The sequence below is a fragment of the Amblyomma americanum genome, chromosome 7 (assembly GCF_052857255.1).
Source record: "Amblyomma americanum isolate KBUSLIRL-KWMA chromosome 7, ASM5285725v1, whole genome shotgun sequence".
Lineage (NCBI taxonomy): Eukaryota > Metazoa > Arthropoda > Arachnida > Ixodida > Ixodidae > Amblyomma > Amblyomma americanum.
In genome coordinates, this window is record NC_135503.1 from 185,003,089 (window position 1) to 185,026,950 (window position 23,862).

Consider the following 23,862-nt stretch of genomic DNA (forward strand, 5'->3'; position numbering starts at 1 on the left):
AATGTTTTGACGCGTATCAGAGGAACACTTGTAAAGCCGATGCGTTGTGATATATCTCGTTTCGGTCTAAAACAGCTTGTTTCGTTGTATTAAGCACGAATACATGCTTTTCGCGCAGTTATCAGAGAAAAAGTTTTGACGCGTATCAGAGGAACACGTTTCGGTCTAAAACAGCTTGTTTCGTTGTATTAGGCACGAATACAAGCTTTTCGCGCAGTTATAAGAGAAAAAGTTTTGACGCGTATCAGAGGAACACTTGTAAAACCGATGTGTTGTGATTTAGCTCGTTTCGGTCTAAAACAGCTTGTTTCGTTGTATTAAGCAAGAATACATGCTTTTCGCGCAGTTATAAGAGAAAAAGTTTTGACGCGTGTCACAGGGACACTTGTAAAACCGATGTGTTCAGATTTAGCTCATCTTGGCCTAAAACAGCTTGTTTCGTTGTATTAAGCACGAATACAGGCTTTTCGCGCAGTTATAAGAGAACAAGTTTTGTCGCGTATCAGAGGAACACTTGTAAAACCGATGTGTTGTGAAATAGCTCGTTTCGGTCTAAAACAGCTTGTTTCGTTGTATTAAGCACGAATACATGCTTTTCGCGCAGTTATAAGTGAAAAAGTTTTGACGCGTATCAGAGGAACACTTGTAAAACCGATGTGTTCTGATATAGCTCGTTTCGGTCTAAAACAGCTTGTTTCGTTGTATTAAGCACGAATATATGCTTTTCGCGCAGTTATAAGAGAAAACGTTTTGACGCGTATCAGAGGAACACTTGTAATACCGATGTGCTGTGATTTAGCTCGTTTCGGTCTAAAACAGCTTGTTTCGTTGTATTAAGCACGAATACATGCTTTTCGCGCAGTTATAAGAGAAAAAGTTTTGTCGCGTATCAGAGGAACACTTGTAAAACCGATGTGCTGTGATTTAGCTCGTTTCGGTCTAAAACAGCTTGTTTCGTTGTATTAAGCACGAATCCAAGCTTTTCGCGCAGTTATAAGAGAAATCGTTTTGACGCGTATCAGAGGAACACTTGTAAAACCGATGTGTGGTGATTTAGCTCGTTTCGGTCTAAAACAGCTTGTTTCGTTGTATCAAGCAAGAATACATGCTTTTCGCGGAGTTATAAGAGAACGTTTTGACGCGTATCAGAGGAACACTTGTAAAACCGATGTGTTGTAATTTAGCTCGTTTCGGTCTAAAACAGCTTGTTTCGTTGTATTAAGCAAGAATACATGCTTTTCGCGCAGTTATAAGAGAAAAAGTTTTGACGCGTATCAGAGGAACACTTGTAAAACCGATGTGTTGTGATTTAGCTCGTTTTGGTCTAAAACAGCTTGTTTCGTTGTATTAAGCACGAATACATGCTTTTCGCGCAGTTATAAGAGAAAAAGTTTTGACGCGTATCAGAAGAACACTTGTAAAACCGATGTGTTGTGATATAGCTCGTTTCGGTCTAAAACAGCTTGTTTCGTTGTATTAAGCAAGAATACATGCTTTTCGCGCAGTTATAAGAGAAAAAGTTTGACGCGTATCAGAGGAACACTTGTAAAACCGATGTGTGGTGATTTAGCTCGTTTCGGTCTAAAACAGCTTGTTTCGTTGTATCAAGCAAGAATACATGCTTTTCGCGGAGTTATAACAGAAAACGTTTTGACGCGTATCAGAGGAACACGTAAAACCGATGTGTTGTGATATAGCTCATTTCGGTCTAAGACAGCTTGTTTCGTTGTATTAAGCAAGAATACATGCTTTTCGCGCAGTTATAAGAGAAAAAGTTTTGACGCGTATCAGAGGAACACTTGTAAAACCGATGTGTTGTGATTTAGCTCGTTTCGGTCTAAAACAGCTTGTTTCGTTGTATTAAGCATGAATACATGCTTTTCGCGCAGTTATAAGAGAAAATGTTTTGACGCGTATCAGAGGAACACTTGTAAAGCCGATGCGTTGTGATATACCTCGTTTCGGTCTAAAACAGTTTGTTTCGTTGTATTAAGCACGAATACATGCTTTTCGCGCAGTTATAAGAGAAAAAGTTTTGACGCGTATCAGAGGAACACGTTTCGGTCTAAAACAGCTTGTTTCGTTGTATTAGGCACGAATACAAGCTTTTCGCGCAGTTATAAGAGAAAAAGTTTTGACGCGTATCAGAGGAACACTTGTAAAACCGATGTGTTGTGATTTAGCTCGTTTCGGTCTAAAACAGCTTGTTTCGTTGTATTAAGCAAGAATACATGCTTTTCGCGCAGTTATAAGAGAAAAAGTTTTGACGCGTGTCACAGGGACACTTGTAAAACCGATGTGTTCAGATTTAGCTCATCTTGGCCTAAAACAGCTTGTTTCGTTGTATTAAGCACGAATACATGCTTTTCGCGCATTTATAAGAGAAAAAGTTTTGACGCGTATCAGAGGAACACTTGTAAAACCGATGTGTTGTGATTTAGCTCGTTTCGGTCTAAAACAGCTTGTTTCGTTGTATTAAGCACGAATACATGCTTTTCGCGCAGTTATAAGAGAACATGCTTTGAGGCGTATCAGAGCAACACTTGTAAAGCCGATGTGTTGTGATATAGCTCGTTTCGGTCTAAAACAGCTTGTTTCGTTGTATTAAGCACGAGAACATGCTTTTCGCGCAGTTATAAGAGAAAAAGTTTTGACGCGTATCAAAGGAACACGTAAAACTGATGTGTTGTGATTAAGCTCGTTTCGGTCTAAAAGAGCTTGTTTCGTTGTATTAAGCAAGAATACATGCTTTTCGCGCAGTTATAAGAGAAAAAGTTTTGACGCGTGTCACAGGGACACTTGTAAAACCGATGTCTTGTGATTTAGCTCGTTTCGGTCTAAAACAGCTTGTTTCGTTGTATTAAGCACGAATACAGGCTTTTCGCGCAGTTATAAGAGAAAAAGTTTTGTCGCGTATCAGAGGAAAACTTGTAAAACCGATTTGTTGTGATTTAGCTCGTTTCGGTCTAAAACAGCTTGTTTCGTTGTATTAAGCACGAATACAGGCTTTTCGCGCAGTTATAAGAGAAAAACTTTTGTCGCGCATCAGAGGAACACTTGTAAAACCGATGTGTTGTGATTTAGCTCGTTTCGGTCTAAAACAACTTGTTTCGTTGTATTAAGCACGAATACATGCTTTTTGCGCAGTTATAAGAGAAAACGTTTTGACGCGTATCTGAGGAACACTTGTAAGACCGATGTGTTGTGATATAGCTCGTTTCGGTCTAAAACAGCTTGTTTCGTTGTATTAAGCAAGAATACATGCTTTTCGCGCAGTTATAAGAGAAAAAGTTTTGACGCGTATCAGAGGAACACTTGTAAAACCGATGTGTTGTGATTTAGCTCGTTTCGGTCTAAAACAGCTTGTTTCGTTGTATTAAGCACGAATACATGCTTTTCGCGCAGTTATAAGAGAAAATGTTTTGACGCGTATCAGAGGAACACTTGTAAAGCCGATGTGTTGTGATATAGCTCGATTCGGTCTAAAACAGCTTGTTTCGTTGTGTTAAGCACGAATACATGCTTTTCGCGCAGTTATAAGAGAAAATGTTTTGATGCTTATCAAAGGAACACGTAAAACTGATGTGTTGTGATTAAGCTCGTTTCGGTCTAAAACAGCTTGTTTCGTTGTATTAAGCAAGAATACATGCTTTTCGCGCAGTTATAAGTGAAAACGTTTTGACGCGTATCAGAGGAACACTTGTAAAACCGATGTGTTGTGATATAGCTCGTTTCGGTCTAAAACAGCTTTTTTCGTTGTATTAAGCACGAATACATGCTTTTCGCGCAGTTATAAGAGAAAACGTTTTGACGCGTATTAGAGGAACACTTGTAATACTGATTTGTTGTGATTTAGCTCGTTTCGGTCTAAAACAGCTTGTTTCGTTGTATTAGGCACGAATACAAGCTTTTCGCGCAGTTATAAGAGAAAAAGTTTTGTCGCGTATCAGAGGAACACTTGTAAAACCGATGTGTTGTGATTTAGCTCGTTTCGGTCTAAAACAACTTGTTTCGTTGTATTAAGCACGAATACATGCTTTTCGCGCAGTTATAAGTGAAAAAGTTTTGACGCGTATCAGAGGAACACTTGTAAAACCGGTGTTGTGATTAAGCTCGTTTCGGTCTAAAACAGCTTGTTTCGTTGTATTAAGCAAGAATACATGCTTTTCGCGCAGTTATAAGAGAAAAAGTTTTGACGCGTGTCACAGGGACACTTGTAAAACCGATGTGTTCAGATTTAGCTCATCTCGGTCTAAAACAACTTGTTTCGTTCTATTAAGCACGAATACAGGCTTTTCGCGCAGTTATAAGAGAAAAAGTTTTGACGCGTATCACATGGACACTTGTAAAACCGATGTGTTGTGATTTAGCTCGTTTCGGTCTAAAACAGCTTGTTTCGTTGTATTAAGCACGAATACAGGCTTTTCGCGCAGTTATAAGAGAAAAAGTTTTGTCGCGTATCAGAGGAAAACTTGTAAAACCGATTTGTTGTGATTTAGCTCGTTTCGGTCTAAAACAGCTTGTTTCGTTGTATTAAGCACGAATACAGGCTTTTCGCGCAGTTATAAGAGAAAAAGTTTTGTCGCGTATCAGAGGAACACTTGTAAAACCGATGTGTTGTGATTTAGCTCGTTTCGGTCTAAAACAACTTGTTTCGTTGTATTAAGCACGAATACATGCTTTTCGCGCAGTTATAAGTGAAAAAGTTTTGACGCGTATCAGAGGAACACTTGTAAAACCGGTGTTGTGATATAGCTCGTTTCGGTCTAAATCAGCTTGTTTCGTTGTATTAAGCACGAATACATGGTTTTCGCGCAGTTATAAGAGAAAAAGTTTTGACGCGTATCAGAGGAACACTTGTAATACCGATGTGCTGTGATTTAGCTCGTTTCGGTCTAAAACAGCTTGTGTCGTTGTATTAGGCACGAATACAAGCTTTTCGCGCAGTTATAAGAGAAAACGTTTTGACGCGTATCAGAGGAACACTTGTAAAACCGATGTGTGGTGATTTAGCTCGTTTCGGTCTAAAACAGCTTGTTTCGTTGTATCAAGCAAGAATACATGCTTTTCGCGGAGTTATAAGAGAAAAAGTTTTGACGCGTATCAGAGGAACACTTGTAAAACTGATGTGTTGTGATTTAGCTCGTTTCGGTCTAAAACAGCTTGTTTCGTTGTATTAAGCACGAATACAAGCTTTTCGCGCAGTTATAAGAGAAAACGTTTTGACGCGTATCAGAGGAACACTTGTAAAACCGATGTGTTGTGATTTAGCTCGTTTCGGTCTAAAACAGCTCGTTTCGTTGTATTAAGCAAGAATACATGCTTTTCGCGCAGTTATAAGAGAAAAAGTTTTGACGCGTGTCACAGGGACACTTGTAAAACCGATGTGTTCAGATTTAGCTCATCTCGGTCTAAAACAGCTTGCTTCGTTCTATTGGGCACAAATACAGGCTTTTCGCGCAGTTATAAGAGAAAAAGTTTTGACGCGTATCAGAGGAACACGTAAAACTGATGTGTTGTGATTAAGCTCGTTTCGGTCTAAAACAGCTTGTTTCTTTGTATTAAGCAAGAATACATGCTTTTCGCGCAGTTATAAGAGAAAACGTTTTGACGCGTGTCACAGGGACACTTGTAAAACCGATGTGTTCAGATTTAGCTCATCTTGGCCTAAAACAGCTTGTTTCGTTGTATTAAGCACGAATACAGGCTTTTCGCGCAGTTATAAGAGAACAAGTTTTGTCGCGTATCAGAGGAACACTTGTAAAAGCGATGTGTTGTGATTTAGCTCGTTTCGGTCTAAAACAGCTTGTTTCGTTGTATTAAGCACGAATACATGCTTTTCGCGCAGTTATAAGTGAAAAAGTTTTGACGCGTGTCACAGGGACACTTGTAAAACCGATGTGTTCAGATTTAGCTCATCTCGGTCTAAAACAACTTGTTTCGTTCTATTAAGCACGAATACAGGCTTTTCGCGCAGTTATAAGAGAAAAAGTTTTGACGCGTATCACATGGACACTTGTAAAACCGATGTGTTGTGATTTAGCTCGTTTCGGTCTAAAACAGCTTGTTTCGTTGTATTAAGCACGAATACAGGCTTTTCGCGCAGTTATAAGAGAAAAAGTTTTGTCGCGTATCAGAGGAACACTTGTAAAACCGATGTGTTGTGATTTAGCTCGTTTCGGTCTAAAACAACTTGTTTCGTTGTATTAAGCACGAATACATGCTTTTCGCGCAGTTATAAGTGAAAAAGTTTTGACGCGTATCAGAGGAACACTTGTAATACCGATGTGCTGTGATTTAGCTCGTTTCGGTCTAAAACAGCTTGTTTCGTTGTATTAAGCACGAATACATGCTTTTCGCGCAGTTATAAGAGAAAACGTTTTGTCGCGTATCAGAGGAACACTTGTAAAACCGATGTGCTGTGATTTAGCTCGTTTCGGTCTAAAACAGCTTGTTTCGTTGTATTAAGCACGAATCCAAGCTTTTCGCGCAGTTATAAGAGAAATCGTTTTGACGCGTATCAGAGGAACACTTGTAAAACCGATGTGTGGTGATTTAGCTCGTTTCGGTCTAAAAGAGCTTGTTTCGTTGTATCAAGCAAGAATACATGCTTTTCGCGGAGTTATAAGAGAACGTTTTGACGCGTATCAGAGGAACACTTGTAAAACCGATGTGTTGTAATTTAGCTCGTTTCGGTCTAAAACAGCTTGTTTCGTTGTATTAAGCAAGAATACATGCTTTTCGCGCAGTTATAAGAGAAAAAGTTTTGACGCGTATCAGAGGAACACTTGTAAAACCGATGTGTTGTGATTTAGCTCGTTTCGGTCTAAAACAGCTTGTTTCGTTGTATTAAGCACGAATACATGCTTTTCGCGCTGTTATAAGAGAAAAAGTTTTGACGCGTATCAGAAGAACACTTGTAAAACCGATGTGTTGTGATATAGCTCGTTTCGGTCTAAAACAGCTTGTTTCGTTGTATTAAGCAAGAATACATGCTTTTCGCGCAGTTATAAGAGAAAAAGTTTGACGCGTATCAGAGGAACACTTGTAAAACCGATGTGTGGTGATTTAGCTCGTTTCGGTCTAAAACAGCTTGTTTCGTTGTATCAAGCAAGAATACATGCTTTTCGCGGAGTTATAACAGAAAACGTTTCGACGCGTATCAGAGGAACACGTAAAACCGATGTGTTGTGATATAGCTCATTTCGGTCTAAGACAGCTTGTTTCGTTGTATTAAGCAAGAATACATGCTTTTCGCGCAGTTATAAGAGAAAAAGTTTTGACGCGTATCAGAGGAACACTTGTAAAACCGATGTGTTGTGATTTAGCTCGTTTCGGTCTAAAACAGCTTGTTTCGTTGTATTAAGCATGAATACATGCTTTTCGCGCAGTTATAAGAGAAAATGTTTTGACGCGTATCAGAGGAACACTTGTAAAGCCGATGCGTTGTGATATACCTCGTTTCGGTCTAAAACAGTTTGTTTCGTTGTATTAAGCACGAATACATGCTTTTCGCGCAGTTATAAGAGAAAAAGTTTTGACGCGTATCAGAGGAACACGTTTCGGTCTAAAACAGCTTGTTTCGTTGTATTAGGCACGAATACAAGCTTTTCGCGCAGTTATAAGAGAAAAAGTTTTGACGCGTATCAGAGGAACACTTGTAAAACCGATGTGTTGTGATTTAGCTCGTTTCGGTCTAAAACAGCTTGTTTCGTTGTATTAAGCAAGAATACATGCTTTTCGCGCAGTTATAAGAGAAAAAGTTTTGACGCGTGTCACAGGGACACTTGTAAAACCGATGTGTTCAGATTTAGCTCATCTTGGCCTAAAACAGCTTGTTTCGTTGTATTAAGCACGAATACATGCTTTTCGCGCATTTATAAGAGAAAAAGTTTTGACGCGTATCAGAGGAACACTTGTAAAACCGATGTGTTGTGATTTAGCTCGTTTCGGTCTAAAACAGCTTGTTTCGTTGTATTAAGCACGAATACATGCTTTTCGCGCAGTTATAAGAGAACATGCTTTGAGGCGTATCAGAGCAACACTTGTAAAGCCGATGTGTTGTGATATAGCTCGTTTCGGTCTAAAACAGCTTGTTTCGTTGTATTAAGCACGAGAACATGCTTTTCGCGCAGTTATAAGAGAAAAAGTTTTGACGCGTATCAAAGGAACACGTAAAACTGATGTGTTGTGATTAAGCTCGTTTCGGTCTAAAAGAGCTTGTTTCGTTGTATTAAGCAAGAATACATGCTTTTCGCGCAGTTATAAGAGAAAAAGTTTTGACGCGTGTCACAGGGACACTTGTAAAACCGATGTCTTGTGATTTAGCTCGTTTCGGTCTAAAACAGCTTGTTTCGTTGTATTAAGCACGAATACAGGCTTTTCGCGCAGTTATAAGAGAAAAAGTTTTGTCGCGTATCAGAGGAAAACTTGTAAAACCGATTTGTTGTGATTTAGCTCGTTTCGGTCTAAAACAACTTGTTTCGTTGTATTAAGCACGAATACAGGCTTTTCGCGCAGTTATAAGAGAAAAACTTTTGTCGCGCATCAGAGGAACACTTGTAAAACCGATGTGTTGTGATTTAGCTCGTTTCGGTCTAAAACAACTTGTTTCGTTGTATTAAGCACGAATACATGCTTTTCGCGCAGTTATAAGAGAAAACGTTTTGACGCGTATCTGAGGAACACTTGTAAGACCGATGTGTTGTGATATAGCTCGTTTCGGTCTAAAACAGCTTGTTTCGTTGTATTAAGCAAGAATACATGCTTTTCGCGCAGTTATAAGAGAAAAAGTTTTGACGCGTATCAGAGGAACACTTGTAAAACCGATGTGTTGTGATTTAGCTCGTTTCGGTCTAAAACAGCTTGTTTCGTTGTATTAAGCACGAATACATGCTTTTCGCGCAGTTATAAGAGAAAATGTTTTGACGCGTATCAGAGGAACACTTGTAAAGCCGATGTGTTGTGATATAGCTCGATTCGGTCTAAAACAGCTTGTTTCGTTGTATTAAGCACGAATACATGCTTTTCGCGCAGTTATAAGAGAAAATGTTTTGATGCTTATCAAAGGAACACGTAAAACTGATGTGTTGTGATTAAGCTCGTTTCGGTCTAAAACAGCTTTTTTCGTTGTATTAAGCAAGAATACATGCTTTTCGCGCAGTTATAAGTGAAAAAGTTTTGACGCGTATCAGAGGAACACTTGTAAAACCGATGTGTTGTGATATAGCTCGTTTCGGTCTAAAACAGCTTTTTTCGTTGTATTAAGCACGAATACATGCTTTTCGCGCAGTTATAAGAGAAAACGTTTTGACGCTTATTAGAGGAACACTTGTAATACCGATTTGTTGTGATTTAGCTCGTTTCGGTCTAAAACAGCTTGTTTCGTTGTATTAGGCACGAATACAAGCTTTTCGCGCAGTTATAAGAGAAAAAGTTTTGTCGCGTATCAGAGGAACACTTGTAAAACCGATGTGTTGTGATTTAGCTCGTTTCGGTCTAAAACAACTTGTTTCGTTGTATTAAGCACGAATACATGCTTTTCGCGCAGTTATAAGTGAAAAAGTTTTGACGCGTATCAGAGGAACACTTGTAAAACCGGTGTTGTGATTAAGCTCGTTTCGGTCTAAAACAGCTTGTTTCGTTGTATTAAGCAAGAATACATGCTTTTCACGCAGTTATAAGAGAAAAAGTTTTGACGCGTGTCACAGGGACACTTGTAAAACCGATGTGTTCAGATTTAGCTCATCTCGGTCTAAAACAACTTGTTTCGTTCTATTAAGCACGAATACAGGCTTTTCGCGCAGTTATAAGAGAAAAAGTTTTGACGCGTATCACATGGACACTTGTAAAACCGATGTGTTGTGATTTAGCTCGTTTCGGTCTAAAACAGCTTGTTTCGTTGTATTAAGCACGAATACAGGCTTTTCGCGCAGTTATAAGAGAAAAAGTTTTGTCGCGTATCAGAGGAAAACTTGTAAAACCGATTTGTTGTGATTTAGCTCGTTTCGGTCTAAAACAGCTTGTTTCGTTGTATTAAGCACGAATACAGGCTTTTCGCGCAGTTATAAGAGAAAAAGTTTTGTCGCGTATCAGAGGAACACTTGTAAAACCGATGTGTTGTGATTTAGCTCGTTTCGGTCTAAAACAACTTGTTTCGTTGTATTAAGCACGAATACATGCTTTTCGCGCAGTTATAAGTGAAAAAGTTTTGACGCGTATCAGAGGAACACTTGTAAAACCGGTGTTGTGATATAGCTCGTTTCGGTCTAAATCAGCTTGTTTCGTTGTATTAAGCACGAATACATGGTTTTCGCGCAGTTATAAGAGAAAAAGTTTTGACGCGTATCAGAGGAACACTTGTAATACCGATGTGCTGTGATTTAGCTCGTTTCGGTCTAAAACAGCTTGTGTCGTTGTATTAGGCACGAATACAAGCTTTTCGCGCAGTTATAAGAGAAAACGTTTTGACGCGTATCAGAGGAACACTTGTAAAACCGATGTGTGGTGATTTAGCTCGTTTCGGTCTAAAACAGCTTGTTTCGTTGTATCAAGCAAGAATACATGCTTTTCGCGGAGTTATAAGAGAAAAAGTTTTGACGCGTATCAGAGGAACACTTGTAAAACTGATGTGTTGTGATTTAGCTCGTTTCGGTCTAAAACAGCTTGTTTCGTTGTATTAAGCACGAATACAAGCTTTTCGCGCAGTTATAAGAGAAAACGTTTTGACGCGTATCAGAGGAACACTTGTAAAACCGATGTGTTGTGATTTAGCTCGTTTCGGTCTAAAACAGCTCGTTTCGTTGTATTAAGCAAGAATACATGCTTTTCGCGCAGTTATAAGAGAAAAAGTTTTGACGCGTGTCACAGGGACACTTGTAAAACCGATGTGTTCAGATTTAGCTCATCTCGGTCTAAAACAGCTTGCTTCGTTCTATTAGGCACAAATACAGGCTTTTCGCGCAGTTATAAGAGAAAAAGTTTTGACGCGTATCAGAGGAACACGTAAAACTGATGTGTTGTGATTAAGCTCGTTTCGGTCTAAAACAGCTTGTTTCTTTGTATTAAGCAAGAATACATGCTTTTCGCGCAGTTATAAGAGAAAACGTTTTGACGCGTGTCACAGGGACACTTGTAAAACCGATGTGTTCAGATTTAGCTCATCTTGGCCTAAAACAGCTTGCTTCGTTGTATTAAGCACGAATACAGGCTTTTCGCGCAGTTATAAGAGAACAAGTTTTGTCGCGTATCAGAGGAACACTTGTAAAAGCGATGTGTTGTGATTTAGCTCGTTTCGGTCTAAAACAGCTTGTTTCGTTGTATTAAGCACGAATACATGCTTTTCGCGCAGTTATAAGTGAAAAAGTTTTGACGCGTGTCACAGGGACACTTGTAAAACCGATGTGTTCAGATTTAGCTCATCTCGGTCTAAAACAACTTGTTTCGTTCTATTAAGCACGAATACAGGCTTTTCGCGCAGTTATAAGAGAAAAAGTTTTGACGCGTATCACATGGACACTTGTAAAACCGATGTGTTGTGATTTAGCTCGTTTCGGTCTAAAACAGCTTGTTTCGTTGTATTAAGCACGAATACAGGCTTTTCGCGCAGTTATAAGAGAAAAAGTTTTGTCGCGTATCAGAGGAACACTTGTAAAACCGATGTGTTGTGATTTAGCTCGTTTCGGTCTAAAACAACTTGTTTCGTTGTATTAAGCACGAATACATGCTTTTCGCGCAGTTATAAGTGAAAAAGTTTTGACGCGTATCAGAGGAACACTTGTAAAACCGGTGTTGTGATATAGCTCGTTTCGGTCTAAAACAGCTTGTTTGGTTGTATTAAGCACGAATACATGCTTTTCGCGCAGTTATAAGAAAAAACGTTTTGACACGTATCAGAGGAACACTTGTAATACCGATGTGCTGTGATTTAGCTCGTTTCGTTCTAAAACAGCTTGTTTCGTTGTATTAAGCACGAATACATGCTTTTCGCGCAGTTATAAGAGAAAAAGTTTTGACGCGTATCAGAGGAACACTTGTAAAACCGATGTGTTGTGATTTAGCTCGTTTCGGTCTAAAACAGCTTGTTTCGTTGTATTAAGCACGAATACATGCTTTTCGCGCAGTTATAAGAGAAAAAGTTTTGACGCGTATCAGCGGAACACTTGTAAATCTGATGTGTTGTGATATAGCTCGTTTCGGTCTAAATCAGCTTGTTTCGTTGTATTAAGCACGAATACATGGGTTTCGCGCAGTTATAAGAGAAAAAGTTTTGACGCGTATCAGAGGAACACTTGTAATACCGATGTGCTGTGATTTAGCTCGTTTCGGTCTAAAACAGCTTGTGTCGTTGTATTAGGCACGAATACAAGCTTTTTGCGCAGTTATAAGAGAAAACGTTTTGACGCGTATCAGAGGAACACTTGTAAAACCGATGTGTGGTGATTTAGCTCGTTTCGGTCTAAAACAGCTTGTTTCGTTGTATCAAGCAAGAATACATGCTTTTCGCGGAGTTATAAGAGAAAAAGTTTTGACGCGTATCAGAGGAACACTTGTAAAACCGATGTGTTGTGATATAGCTCGTTTCGGTCTAAAACAGCTTGTTTCGTTGTATTAAGCAAGAATACATGCTTTTCGCGCAGTTATAAGAGAAAAAGTTTTGACGCGTATCAGAGGAACACTTGTAAAACTGATGTGTTGTGATTTAGCTCGTTTCGGTCTAAAACAGCTTGTTTCGTTGTATTAAGCACGAATACAAGCTTTTCGCGCAATTATAAGAGAAAACGTTTTGACGCGTATCAGAGGAACACTTGTAAAACCGATGTGTTGTGATTTAGCTCGTTTCGGTCTAAAACAGCTCGTTTCGTTGTATTAAGCAAGAATACATGCTTTTCGCGCAGTTATAAGAGAAAAAGTTTTGACGCGTGTCACAGGGACACTTGTAAAACCGATGTGTTCAGATTTAGCTCATCTCGGTCTAAAACAGCTTGTTTCGTTCTATTAAGCACAAATACAGGCTTTTCGCGCAATTATAAGAGAAAAAGTTTTGACGCGTATCACATGGACACTTGTAAAACCGATGTGTTGTGATTTAGCTCGCTTCGGTCTAAAACAGCTTGTTTCGTTGTATTAAGCACGAATACATGCTTTTCGCGCAGTTATAAGAGAAAAAGTTTTGACGCGTATCAGAAGAACACTTGTAAAACCGATGTGTTGTGATTTAGCTCGTTTCGGTCTAAAACAGCTTTTTTCGTTGTATTAAGCACGAATACATGCTTTTCGCGCAGTTATAAGAGAAAACGTTTTGACGCGTATTAGAGGAACACTTGTAATACCGATTTGTTGTGATTTAGCTCGTTTCGGTCTAAAACAGCTTGTTTCGTTGTATTAAGCACGAATACAGGCTTTTCGCGCAGTTATAAGAGAAAAAGTTTTGTCGCGTATCAGAGGAATACTTGTAAAACCGATGTGTTGTGATTTAGCTCGTTTCGGTCTAAAACAACTTGTTTCGTTGTATTAAGCACGAATACATGCTTTTCGCGCAGTTATAAGTGAAAAAGTTTTGACGCGTATCAGAAGAACACTTGTAAAACCGGTGTTGTGATTAAGCTCGTTTCGGTCTAAAACAGCTTGTTTCGTTGTATTAAGCAAGAATACATGCTTTTCGCGCAGTTATAAGAGAAAAAGTTTTGACGCGTGTCACAGGGACACTTGTAAAACCGATGTGTTCAGATTTAGCTCATCTCGGTCTAAAACAACTTGTTTCGTTCTATTAAGCACGAATACAGGCTTTTCGCGCAGTTATAAGAGAAAAAGTTTTGACGCGTATCACATGGACACTTGTAAAACCGATGTGTTGTGATTTAGCTCGTTTCGGTCTAAAACAGCTTGTTTCGTTGTATTAAGCACGAATACAGGCTTTTCGCGCAGTTATAAGAGAAAAAGTTTTGTCGCGTATCAGAGGAACACTTGTAAAACCGATGTGTTGTGATTTAGCTCGTTTCGGTCTAAAACAACTTGTTTCGTTGTATTAAGCACGAATACATGCTTTTCGCGCAGTTATAAGTGAAAAAGTTTTGACGCGTATCAGAGGAACACTTGTAAAACAGGTGTTGTGATATAGCTCGTTTCGGTCTAAATCAGCTTGTTTCGTTGTATTAAGCACGAATACAGGCTTTTCGCGCAGTTATAAGAGAAAAAGTTTTGTCGCGTATCAGAGGAACACTTGTAAAACCGATGTGTTGTGATTTAGCTCGTTTCGGTCTAAAACAACTTGTTTCGTTGTATTAAGCACGAATACATGCTTTTCGCGCAGTTATAAGTGAAAAAGTTTTGACGCGTATCAGAGGAACACTTGTAAAACCGGTGTTGTGATATAGCTCGTTTCGGTCTAAATCAGCTTGTTTCGTTGTATTAAGCACGAATACATGGTTTTCGCGCAGTTATAAGAGAAAAAGTTTTGACGCGTATCAGAGGAACACTTGTAACACCGATGTGCTGTGATTTAGCTCGTTTCGGTCTAAAACAGCTTGTGTCGTTGTATTAGGCACGAATACAAGCTTTTCGCGCTGTTATAAGAGAAAACGTTTTGACGCGTATCAGAGGAACACTTGTAAAACCGATGTGTGGTGATTTAGCTCGTTTCGGTCTAAAACAGCTTGTTTCGTTGTATCAAGCAAGAATACATGCTTTTCGCGGAGTTATAAGAGAAAAAGTTTTGACGCGTATCAGAGGAACACTTGTAAAACTGATGTGTTGTGATTTAGCTCGTTTCGGTCTAAAACAGCTTGTTTCGTTGTATTAAGCACGAATACATGCTTTTCGCGCAGTTATAAGAGAAAATGTTTTGACGCTTATCAAAGGAACACGTAAAACTGATGTGTTGTGATTAAGCTCGTTTCGGTCTAAAACAGCTTGTTTCGTTGTATTAAGCAAGAATACATGCTTTTCGCGCAGTTATAAGTGAAAAAGTTTTGACGCGTATCAACGGAACACTTGTAAAACCGATGTGTTGTGATATAGCTCGTTTCGGTCTAAAACAGCTTTTTTCGTTGTATTAAGCACGAATACATGCTTTTCGCGCAGTTATAAGAGAAAACGTTTTGACGCGTATCAGAGGAACACTTGTAATACCGATGTGCTGTGATTTAGCTGGTTTCGGTCTAAAACAGCTTGTTTCGTTGTATTAAGCACCAATACATGCTTTTCGCGCAGTTATAAGAGAAAAAGTTTTGACGCGTATCAGAGGAACACTTGTAAAACCGATGTGTGGTGATTTAGCTCGTTTCGGTCTAAAACAGCTTGTTTCGTTGTATTAAGCACGAATACATGCTTTTCGCGCAGTTATAAGAGAAAATGTTTTGACGCGTATCAGAGGAACACTTGTAAAGCCGATGTGTTGTGATATAGCTCGATTCGGTCTAAAACAGCTTGTTTCGTTGTATTAAGCACGAATACATGCTTTTCGCGCAGTTATAAGAGAAAATGTTTTGACGCTTATCAAAGGAACACGTAAAACTGATGTGTTGTGATTAAGCTCGTTTCGGTCTAAAACAGCTTGTTTCGTTGTATTAAGCAAGAATACATGCTTTTCGCGCAGTTATAAGTGAAAAAGTTTTGACGCGTATCAGAGGAACACTTGTAATACCGATTTGTTGTGATTTAGCTCGTTTCGGTCTAAAACAGCTTGTTTCGTTGTATTAAGCACGAATACAGGCTTTTCGCGCAGTTATAAGAGAAAAAGTTTTGTCGCGTATCAGAGGAATACTTGTAAAACCGATGTGTTGTGATTTAGCTCGTTTCGGTCTAAAACAACTTGTTTCGTTGTATTAAGCACGAATACATGCTTTTCGCGCAGTTATAAGTGAAAAAGTTTTGACGCGTATCAGAGGAACACTTGTAAAACCGGTGTTGTGATTAAGCTCGTTTCGGTCTAAAACAGCTTGTTTCGTTGTATTAAGCAAGAATACATGCTTTTCGCGCAGTTATAAGAGAAAAAGTTTTGACGCGTGTCACAGGGACACTTGTAAAACCGATGTGTTCAGATTTAGCTCATCTCGGTCTAAAACAACTTGTTTCGTTCTATTAAGCACGAATACAGGCTTTTCGCGCAGTTATAAGAGAAAAAGTTTTGACGCGTATCACATGGACACTTGTAAAACCGATGTGTTGTGATTTAGCTCGTTTCGGTCTAAAACAGCTTGTTTCGTTGTATTAAGCACGAATACAGGCTTTTCGCGCAGTTATAAGAGAAAAAGTTTTGTCGCGTATCAGAGGAACACTTGTAAAACCGATGTGTTGTGATTTAGCTCGTTTCGGTCTAAAACAACTTGTTTCGTTGTATTAAGCACGAATACATGCTTTTCGCGCAGTTATAAGTGAAAAAGTTTTGACGCGTATCAGAGGAACACTTGTAAAACCGGTGTTGTGATATAGCTCGTTTCGGTCTAAATCAGCTTGTTTCGTTGTATTAAGCACGAATACAGGCTTTTCGCGCAGTTATAAGAGAAAAAGTTTTGTCGCGTATCAGAGGAACACTTGTAAAACCGATGTGTTGTGATTTAGCTCGTTTCGGTCTAAAACAACTTGTTTCGTTGTATTAAGCACGAATACATGCTTTTCGCGCAGTTATAAGTGAAAAAGTTTTGACGCGTATCAGAGGAACACTTGTAAAACCGGTGTTGTGATATAGCTCGTTTCGGTCTAAATCAGCTTGTTTCGTTGTATTAAGCACGAATACAGGCTTTTCGCGCAGTTATAAGAGAAAAAGTTTTGACGCGTATCAGAGGAACACTTGTAACACCGATGTGCTGTGATTTAGCTCGTTTCGGTCTAAAACAGCTTGTGTCGTTGTATTAGGCACGAATACAAGCTTTTCGCGCTGTTATAAGAGAAAACGTTTTGACGCGTATCAGAGGAACACTTGTAAAACCGATGTGTGGTGATTTAGCTCGTTTCGGTCTAAAACAGCTTGTTTCGTTGTATCAAGCAAGAATACATGCTTTTCGCGGAGTTATAAGAGAAAAAGTTTTGACGCGTATCAGAGGAACACTTGTAAAACTGATGTGTTGTGATTTAGCTCGTTTCGGTCTAAAACAGCTTGTTTCGTTGTATTAAGCACGAATACAAGCTTTTCGCGCAGTTATAAGAGAAAACGTTTTGACGCGTATCAGAGGAACACTTGTAAAACCGATGTGTTGTGATTTAGCTCGTTTCGGTCTAAAACAGCTCGTTTCGTTGTATTAAGCAAGAATACATGCTTTTCGCACAGTTATAAGAGAAAAAGTTTTGACGCGTGTCACAGGGACACTTGTAATACCGATGTGCTGTGATTTAGCTCGTTTCGGTCTAAAACAGCTTGTTTCGTTGTATTAAGCACGAATACAAGCTTTTCGCGCAGTTATAAGAGAAAACGTTTTGACGCGTATCAGAGGAACACTTGTAAAACCGATGTGTGGTGATTTAGCTCGTTTCGGTCTAAAACAGCTTGTTTCGTTGTATTAAGCACGAATACAGGCTTTTCGCGCAGTTATAAGAGAAAAAGTTTTGTCGCGTATCAGAGGAACACTTGTAAAACCGATGTGTTGTGATTTAGCTCGTTTCGGTCTAAAACAACTTGTTTCGTTGTATTAAGCACGAATACATGCTTTTCGCGCAGTTATAAGTGAAAAGGTTTTGACGCGTATCAGAGGAACACTTGTAAAACCGGTGTTGTGATATAGCTCGTTTCGGTCTAAATCAGCTTGTTTCGTTGTATTAAGCACGAATACATGGTTTTCGCGCAGTTATAAGAGAAAAAGTTTTGACGCGTATCAGAGGAACACTTGTAATACCGATGTGCTGTGATTTAGCTCGTTTCGGTCTAAAACAGCTTGTGTCGTTGTATTAGGCACGAATACAAGCTTTTCGCGCAGTTATAAGAGAAAACGTTTTGACGCGTATCAGAGGAACACTTGTAAAACCGATGTGTGGTGATTTAGCTCGTTTCGGTCTAAAACAGCTTGTTTCGTTGTATCAAGCAAGAATACATGCTTTTCGCGGAGTTATAAGAGAAAAAGTTTTGACGCGTATCAGAGGAACACTTGTAAAACTGATGTGTTGTGATTTAGCTCGTTTCGGTCTAAAACAGCTTGTTTCGTTGTATTAAGCACGAATACAAGCTTTTCGCGCAGTTATAAGAGAAAACGTTTTGACGCGTATCAGAGGAACACTTGTAAAACCGATGTGTTGTGATTTAGCTCGTTTCGGTCTAAAACAGCTCGTTTCGTTGTATTAAGCAAGAATACATGCTTTTCGCACAGTTATAAGAGAAAAAGTTTTGACGCGTGTCACAGGGACACTTGTAATACCGATGTGCTGTGATTTAGCTCGTTTCGGTCTAAAACAGCTTGTTTCGTTGTATTAAGCACGAATACAAGCTTTTCGCGCAGTTATAAGAGAAAACGTTTTGACGCGTATCAGAGGAACACTTGTAAAACCGATGTGTGGTGATTTAGCTCGTTTCGGTCTAAAACAGCTTGTTTCGTTGTATCAAGCAAGAATACATGCTTTTCGCGGAGTTATAAGAGAAAACGTTTTGACGCGTATCAGAGGAACACTTGTAAAGCCGATGTGTTGTGATATAGCTCGTTTCGGTCTAAAACAGCTTGTTTCGCAGTTATAAGAGAAAAAGTTTTGACGCGTATCATAGGAACACTTGTAAAACCGATGTGTTGTGATTTAGCTCGTTTCGGTCTAAAACAGCTTGTTTCGTTGTATTAAGCACGAATACATGCTTTTCGCGCAGTTATAAGAGAACATGTTTTGACGCGTATCAGAGGAACACTTGTAAAGCCGATGTGTTGTGATATAGCTCGTTTCGGTCTAAAACAGCTTGTTTCGTTGTATTAAGCACGAATACATGCTTTTCGCGCAGTTATAAGAGAAAAAGTTTTGACGCGTATCAAAGGAACACGTAAAACTGATGTGTTGTGATTAAGCTCGTTTCGGTCTAAAACAGCTTGTTTCGTTGTATTAAGCAAGAATACATGCTTTTCGCGCAGTTATAAGAGAAAAAGTTTTGACGCGTGTCACAGGGACACTTGTAAAACCGATGTGTTGTGATTTAGCTCGTTTCGGTCTAAAACAGCTTGTTTCGTTGTATTAAGCACGAATACAGGCTTTTCGCGCAGTTATAAGAGAAAAAGTTTTGTCGCGTATCAGAGGAAAAGTTGTAAAACCGATTTGTTGTGATTTAGCTCGTTTCGGTCTAAAACAGCTTGTTTCGTTGTATTAAGCACGAATACAGGCTTTTCGCGCAGTTATAAGAGAAAAAGTTTTGTCGCGTATCAGAGGAACACTTGTAAAACCGATGTGTTGTGATTTAGCTCGTTTCGGTCTAAAACAACTTGTTTCGTTGTATTAGGCACGAATACATGCTTTTCGCGCAGTTATAAGAGAAAACGTTTTGACGCGTATCTGAGGAACACTTGTAAGACCGATGTGTTGTGATATAGCTCGTTTCGGTCTAAAACAGCTTGTTTCGTTGTATTAAGCACGAATACATGCTTTTCGCGCAGTTATAAGAGAAAATGTTTTGACGCGTATCAGAGGAACACTTGTAAAGCCGATGTGTTGTGATATAGCTCGATTCGGTCTAAAACAGCTTGTTTCGTTGTATTAAGCACGAATGCATGCTTTTCGCGCAGTTATAAGAGAAAATGTTTTGACGCTTATCAAAGTAACACGTAAAACTGATGTGTTGTGATTAAGCTCGTTTCGGTCTAAAACAGCTTGTTTCGTTGTATTAAGCAAGAATACATGCTTTTCGCGCAGTTATAAGTGAAAAAGTTTTGACGCGTATCAGAGGAACACTTGTAAAACCGATGTGTTGTGATATAGCTCGTTTCGGTCTAAAACAGCTTTTTTCGTTGTATTAAGCACGAATACATGCTTTTCGCGCAGTTATAAGAGAAAACGTTTTGACGCGTATCAGAGGAACACTTGTAATACCGATGTGCTGTGATTTAGCTGGTTTCGGTCTAAAACAGCTTGTTTCGTTGTATTAAGCACCAATACATGCTTTTCGCGCAGTTATAAGAGAAAAAGTTTTGACGCGTATCAGAGGAACACTTGTAAAACCGATGTGTGGTGATTTAGCTCGTTTCGGTCTAAAACAGCTTGTTTCGTTGTATCAAGCAAGAATACATGCTTTTCGCGGAGTTATAAGAGAAAACGTTTTGACGCGTATCAGAGAAACACTTGTAAAACCGATGTGTTGTGATTTAGCTCGTTTTGGTCTAAAACAGCTTGTTTCGTTGTATTAAGCACGAATATATGCTTTTCGCGCAGTTATAATAGAAAAAGTTTTGACGCGTATCAGCGGAACACTTGTAAATCCGATGTGTTGTGATATAGCTCGTTTCGGTCTAAAAGAGCTTGTTTCGTTGTATTAAGCACGAATACATGGTTTTCGCGCAGTTATAAGAGAAAAAGTTTTGACGCGTATCAGAGGAACACTTGTAATACCGATGTGCTGTGATTTAGCTCGTTTCGGTCTAAAACAGCTTGTTTCGTTGTATTAAGCACGAATACAAGCTTTTCGCGCAGTTATAAGAGAAAACGTTTTGACGCGTATCAGAGGAACACTTGTAAAACCGATGTGTGGTGATTTAGCTCGTTTCGGTCTAAAACAGCTTGTTTCGTTGTATCAAGCAAGAATACATGCTTTTCGTGGAGTTATAAGAGAAAACGTTTTGACGCGTATCAGAGGAACACTTGTAAAACCGATGTGTTGTGATATAGCTCGTTTCGGTCTAAAACAGCTTGTTTCGCAGTTATAAGAGAAAAAGTTTTGACGCGTATCATAGGAACACTTGTAAAACCGATGTGTTGTGATTTAGCTCGTTTCGGTCTAAAACAGCTTGTTTCGTTGTATTAAGCACGAATACATGCTTTTCGCGCAGTTATAAGAGAACATGTTTTGACGCGTATCAGAGGAACACTTGTAAAGCCGATGTGTTGTGATATAGCTCGTTTCGGTCTAAAACAGCTTGTTTCGTTGTATTAAGCACGAATACATGCTTTTCGCGCAGTTATAAGAGAAAAAGTTTTGACGCGTATCAAAGGAACACGTAAAACTGATGTGTTGTGATTAAGCTCGTTTCGGTCTAAAACAGCTTGTTTCGTTGTATTAAGCAAGAATACATGCTTTTCGCGCAGTTATAAGAGAAAAAGTTTTGACGCGTGTCACAGGGACACTTGTAAAACCGATGTGTTGTGATTTAGCTCGTTTCGGTCTAAAACAGCTTGTTTCGTTGTATTAAGCACGAATACAGGCTTTTCGCGCAGTTATAAGAGAAAAAGTTTTGTCGCGTATCAGAGGAAAACTTGTAAAACCGATTTGTTGTGATTTAGCTCGTTTCGGTCTAAAACAGATTGTTTCGTTGTATTAAGCACGAATACAGGCTTTTCGCGCAGTTATAAGAGAAAAAGTTTTGTCGCGTATCAGAGGAACACTTGTAAAGCCGATGTGTTGTGATATAGCTCGATTCGGTCTAAAACAGCTTGTTTCGTTGTATTAAGCACGAATACATGCTTTTCGCGCAGTTATAAGAGAAAATGTTTTGACGCTTATCAAAGGAACACGTAAAACTGATGTGTTGTGATATAGCTCGATTCGGTCTAAAACAGCTTGTTTCGTTGTATTAAGCACGAATACATGCTTTTCGCGCAGTTATAAGAGAAAATGTTTTGACGCGTATCAGAGGTACACTTGTAAAGCCGATGTGTTGTGATATAGCTCGATTCGGTCTAAAACAGCTTGTTTCGTTGTATTAAGCACGAATACATGCTTTTCGCGCAGTTATAAGAGAAAATGTTTTGACGCTTATCAAAGGAACACGTAAAACTGATGTGTTGTGATTAAGCTCGTTTCGGTCTAAAACAGCTTGTTTCGTTGTATTAAGCAAGAATACAGGCTTTTCGCGCAGTTATAAGTGAGTTTTGACGCGTATCAGAGGAACACTTGTAAAACCGATGTGTTGTGATTAAGCTCGTTTCGGTCTAAAACAGCTTGTTTCGTTGTATTAAGCAAGAATACATGCTTTTCGCGCAGTTATAAGTGAAAAAGTTTTGACGCGTATCAGCGGAACACTTGTAAATCCGATGTGTTGTGATATAGCTCGTTTCGGTCTAAATCAGCTTGTTTCGTTGTATTAAGCACGAATACATGGTTTTCGCGCAGTTATAAGAGAAAAAGTTTTGACGCGTATCAGAGGAACACTTGTAATACCGATGTGCTGTGATTTAGCTCGTTTCGGTCTAAAACAGCTTGTGTCGTTGTATTAGGCACGAATACAAGCTTTTCGCGCAGTTATAAGAGAAAACGTTTTGACGCGTATCAGAGGAACACTTGTAAAACCGATGTGTGGTGATTTAGCTCGTTTCGGTCTAAAACAGCTTGTTTCGTTGTATCAAGCAAGAATACATGCTTTTCGCGGAGTTATAAGAGAAAAAGTTTTGACGCGTATCAGAGGAACACTTGTAAAACCGATGTGTTGTGATATAGCTCGTTTCGGTCTAAAACAGCTTGTTTCGTTGTATTAAGCAAGAATACATGCTTTTCGCGCAGTTATAAGAGAAAAAGTTTTGACGCGTATCAGAGGAACACTTGTAAAACTGATGTGTTGTGATTTAGCTCGTTTCGGTCTAAAACAGCTTGTTTCGTTGTATTAAGCACGAATACAAGCTTTTCGCGCAATTATAAGAGAAAACGTTTTGACGCGTATCAGAGGAACACTTGTAAAACCGATGTGTTGTGATTTAGCTCGTTTCGGTCTAAAACAGCTCGTTTCGTTGTATTAAGCAAGAATACATGCTTTTCGCGCAGTTATAAGAGAAAAAGTTTTGACGCGTGTCACAGGGACACTTGTAAAACCGATGTGTTCAGATTTAGCTCATCTCGGTCTAAAACAGCTTGTTTCGTTCTATTAAGCACAAATACAGGCTTTTCGCGCAGTTATAAGAGAAAAAGTTTTGACGCGTATCACATGGACACTTGTAAAACCGATGTGTTGTGATTTAGCTCGCTTCGGTCTAAAACAGCTTGTTTCGTTGTATTAAGCACGAATTCATGCTTTTCGCGCAGTTATAAGAGAAAAAGTTTTGACGCGTATCAGAGGAACACTTGTAAAACCGATGTGTTGTGATTTAGCTCGTTTCGGTCTAAAACAGCTTGTTTCTTTGTATTAAGCAAGAATACATGCTTTTCGCGCAGTTATAAGAGAAAAAGTTTTGACGCGTGTCACAGGGACACTTGTAAAACCGATGTGTTCAGATTTAGCTCATCTTGGCCTAAAACAGCTTGTTTCGTTGTATTAAGCACGAATACAGGCTTTTCGCGCAGTTATAAGAGAACAAGTTTTGTCGCGTATCAGAGGAACACTTGTAAAAGCGATGTGTTGTGATTTAGCTCGTTTCGGTCTAAAACAGCTTGTTTCGTTGTATTAAGCACGAATACATGCTTTTCGCGCAGTTATAAGTGAAAAAGTTTTGACGCGTGTCACAGGGACACTTGTAAAACCGATGTGTTCAGATTTACCTCATCTCGGTCTAAAACAACTTGTTTCGTTCTATTAAGCACGAATACAGGCTTTTCGCGCAGTTATAAGAGAAAAAGTTTTGACGCGTATCACATGGACACTTGTAAAACCGATGTGTTGTGATTTAGCTCGTTTCGGTCTAAAACAGCTTGTTTCGTTGTATTAAGCACGAATACAGGCTTTTCGCGCAGTTATAAGAGAAAAAGTTTTGTCGCGTATCAGAGGAAAACTTGTAAAACCGATGTGTTGTGATTTAGCTCGTTTCGGTCTAAAACAGCTTGTTTCG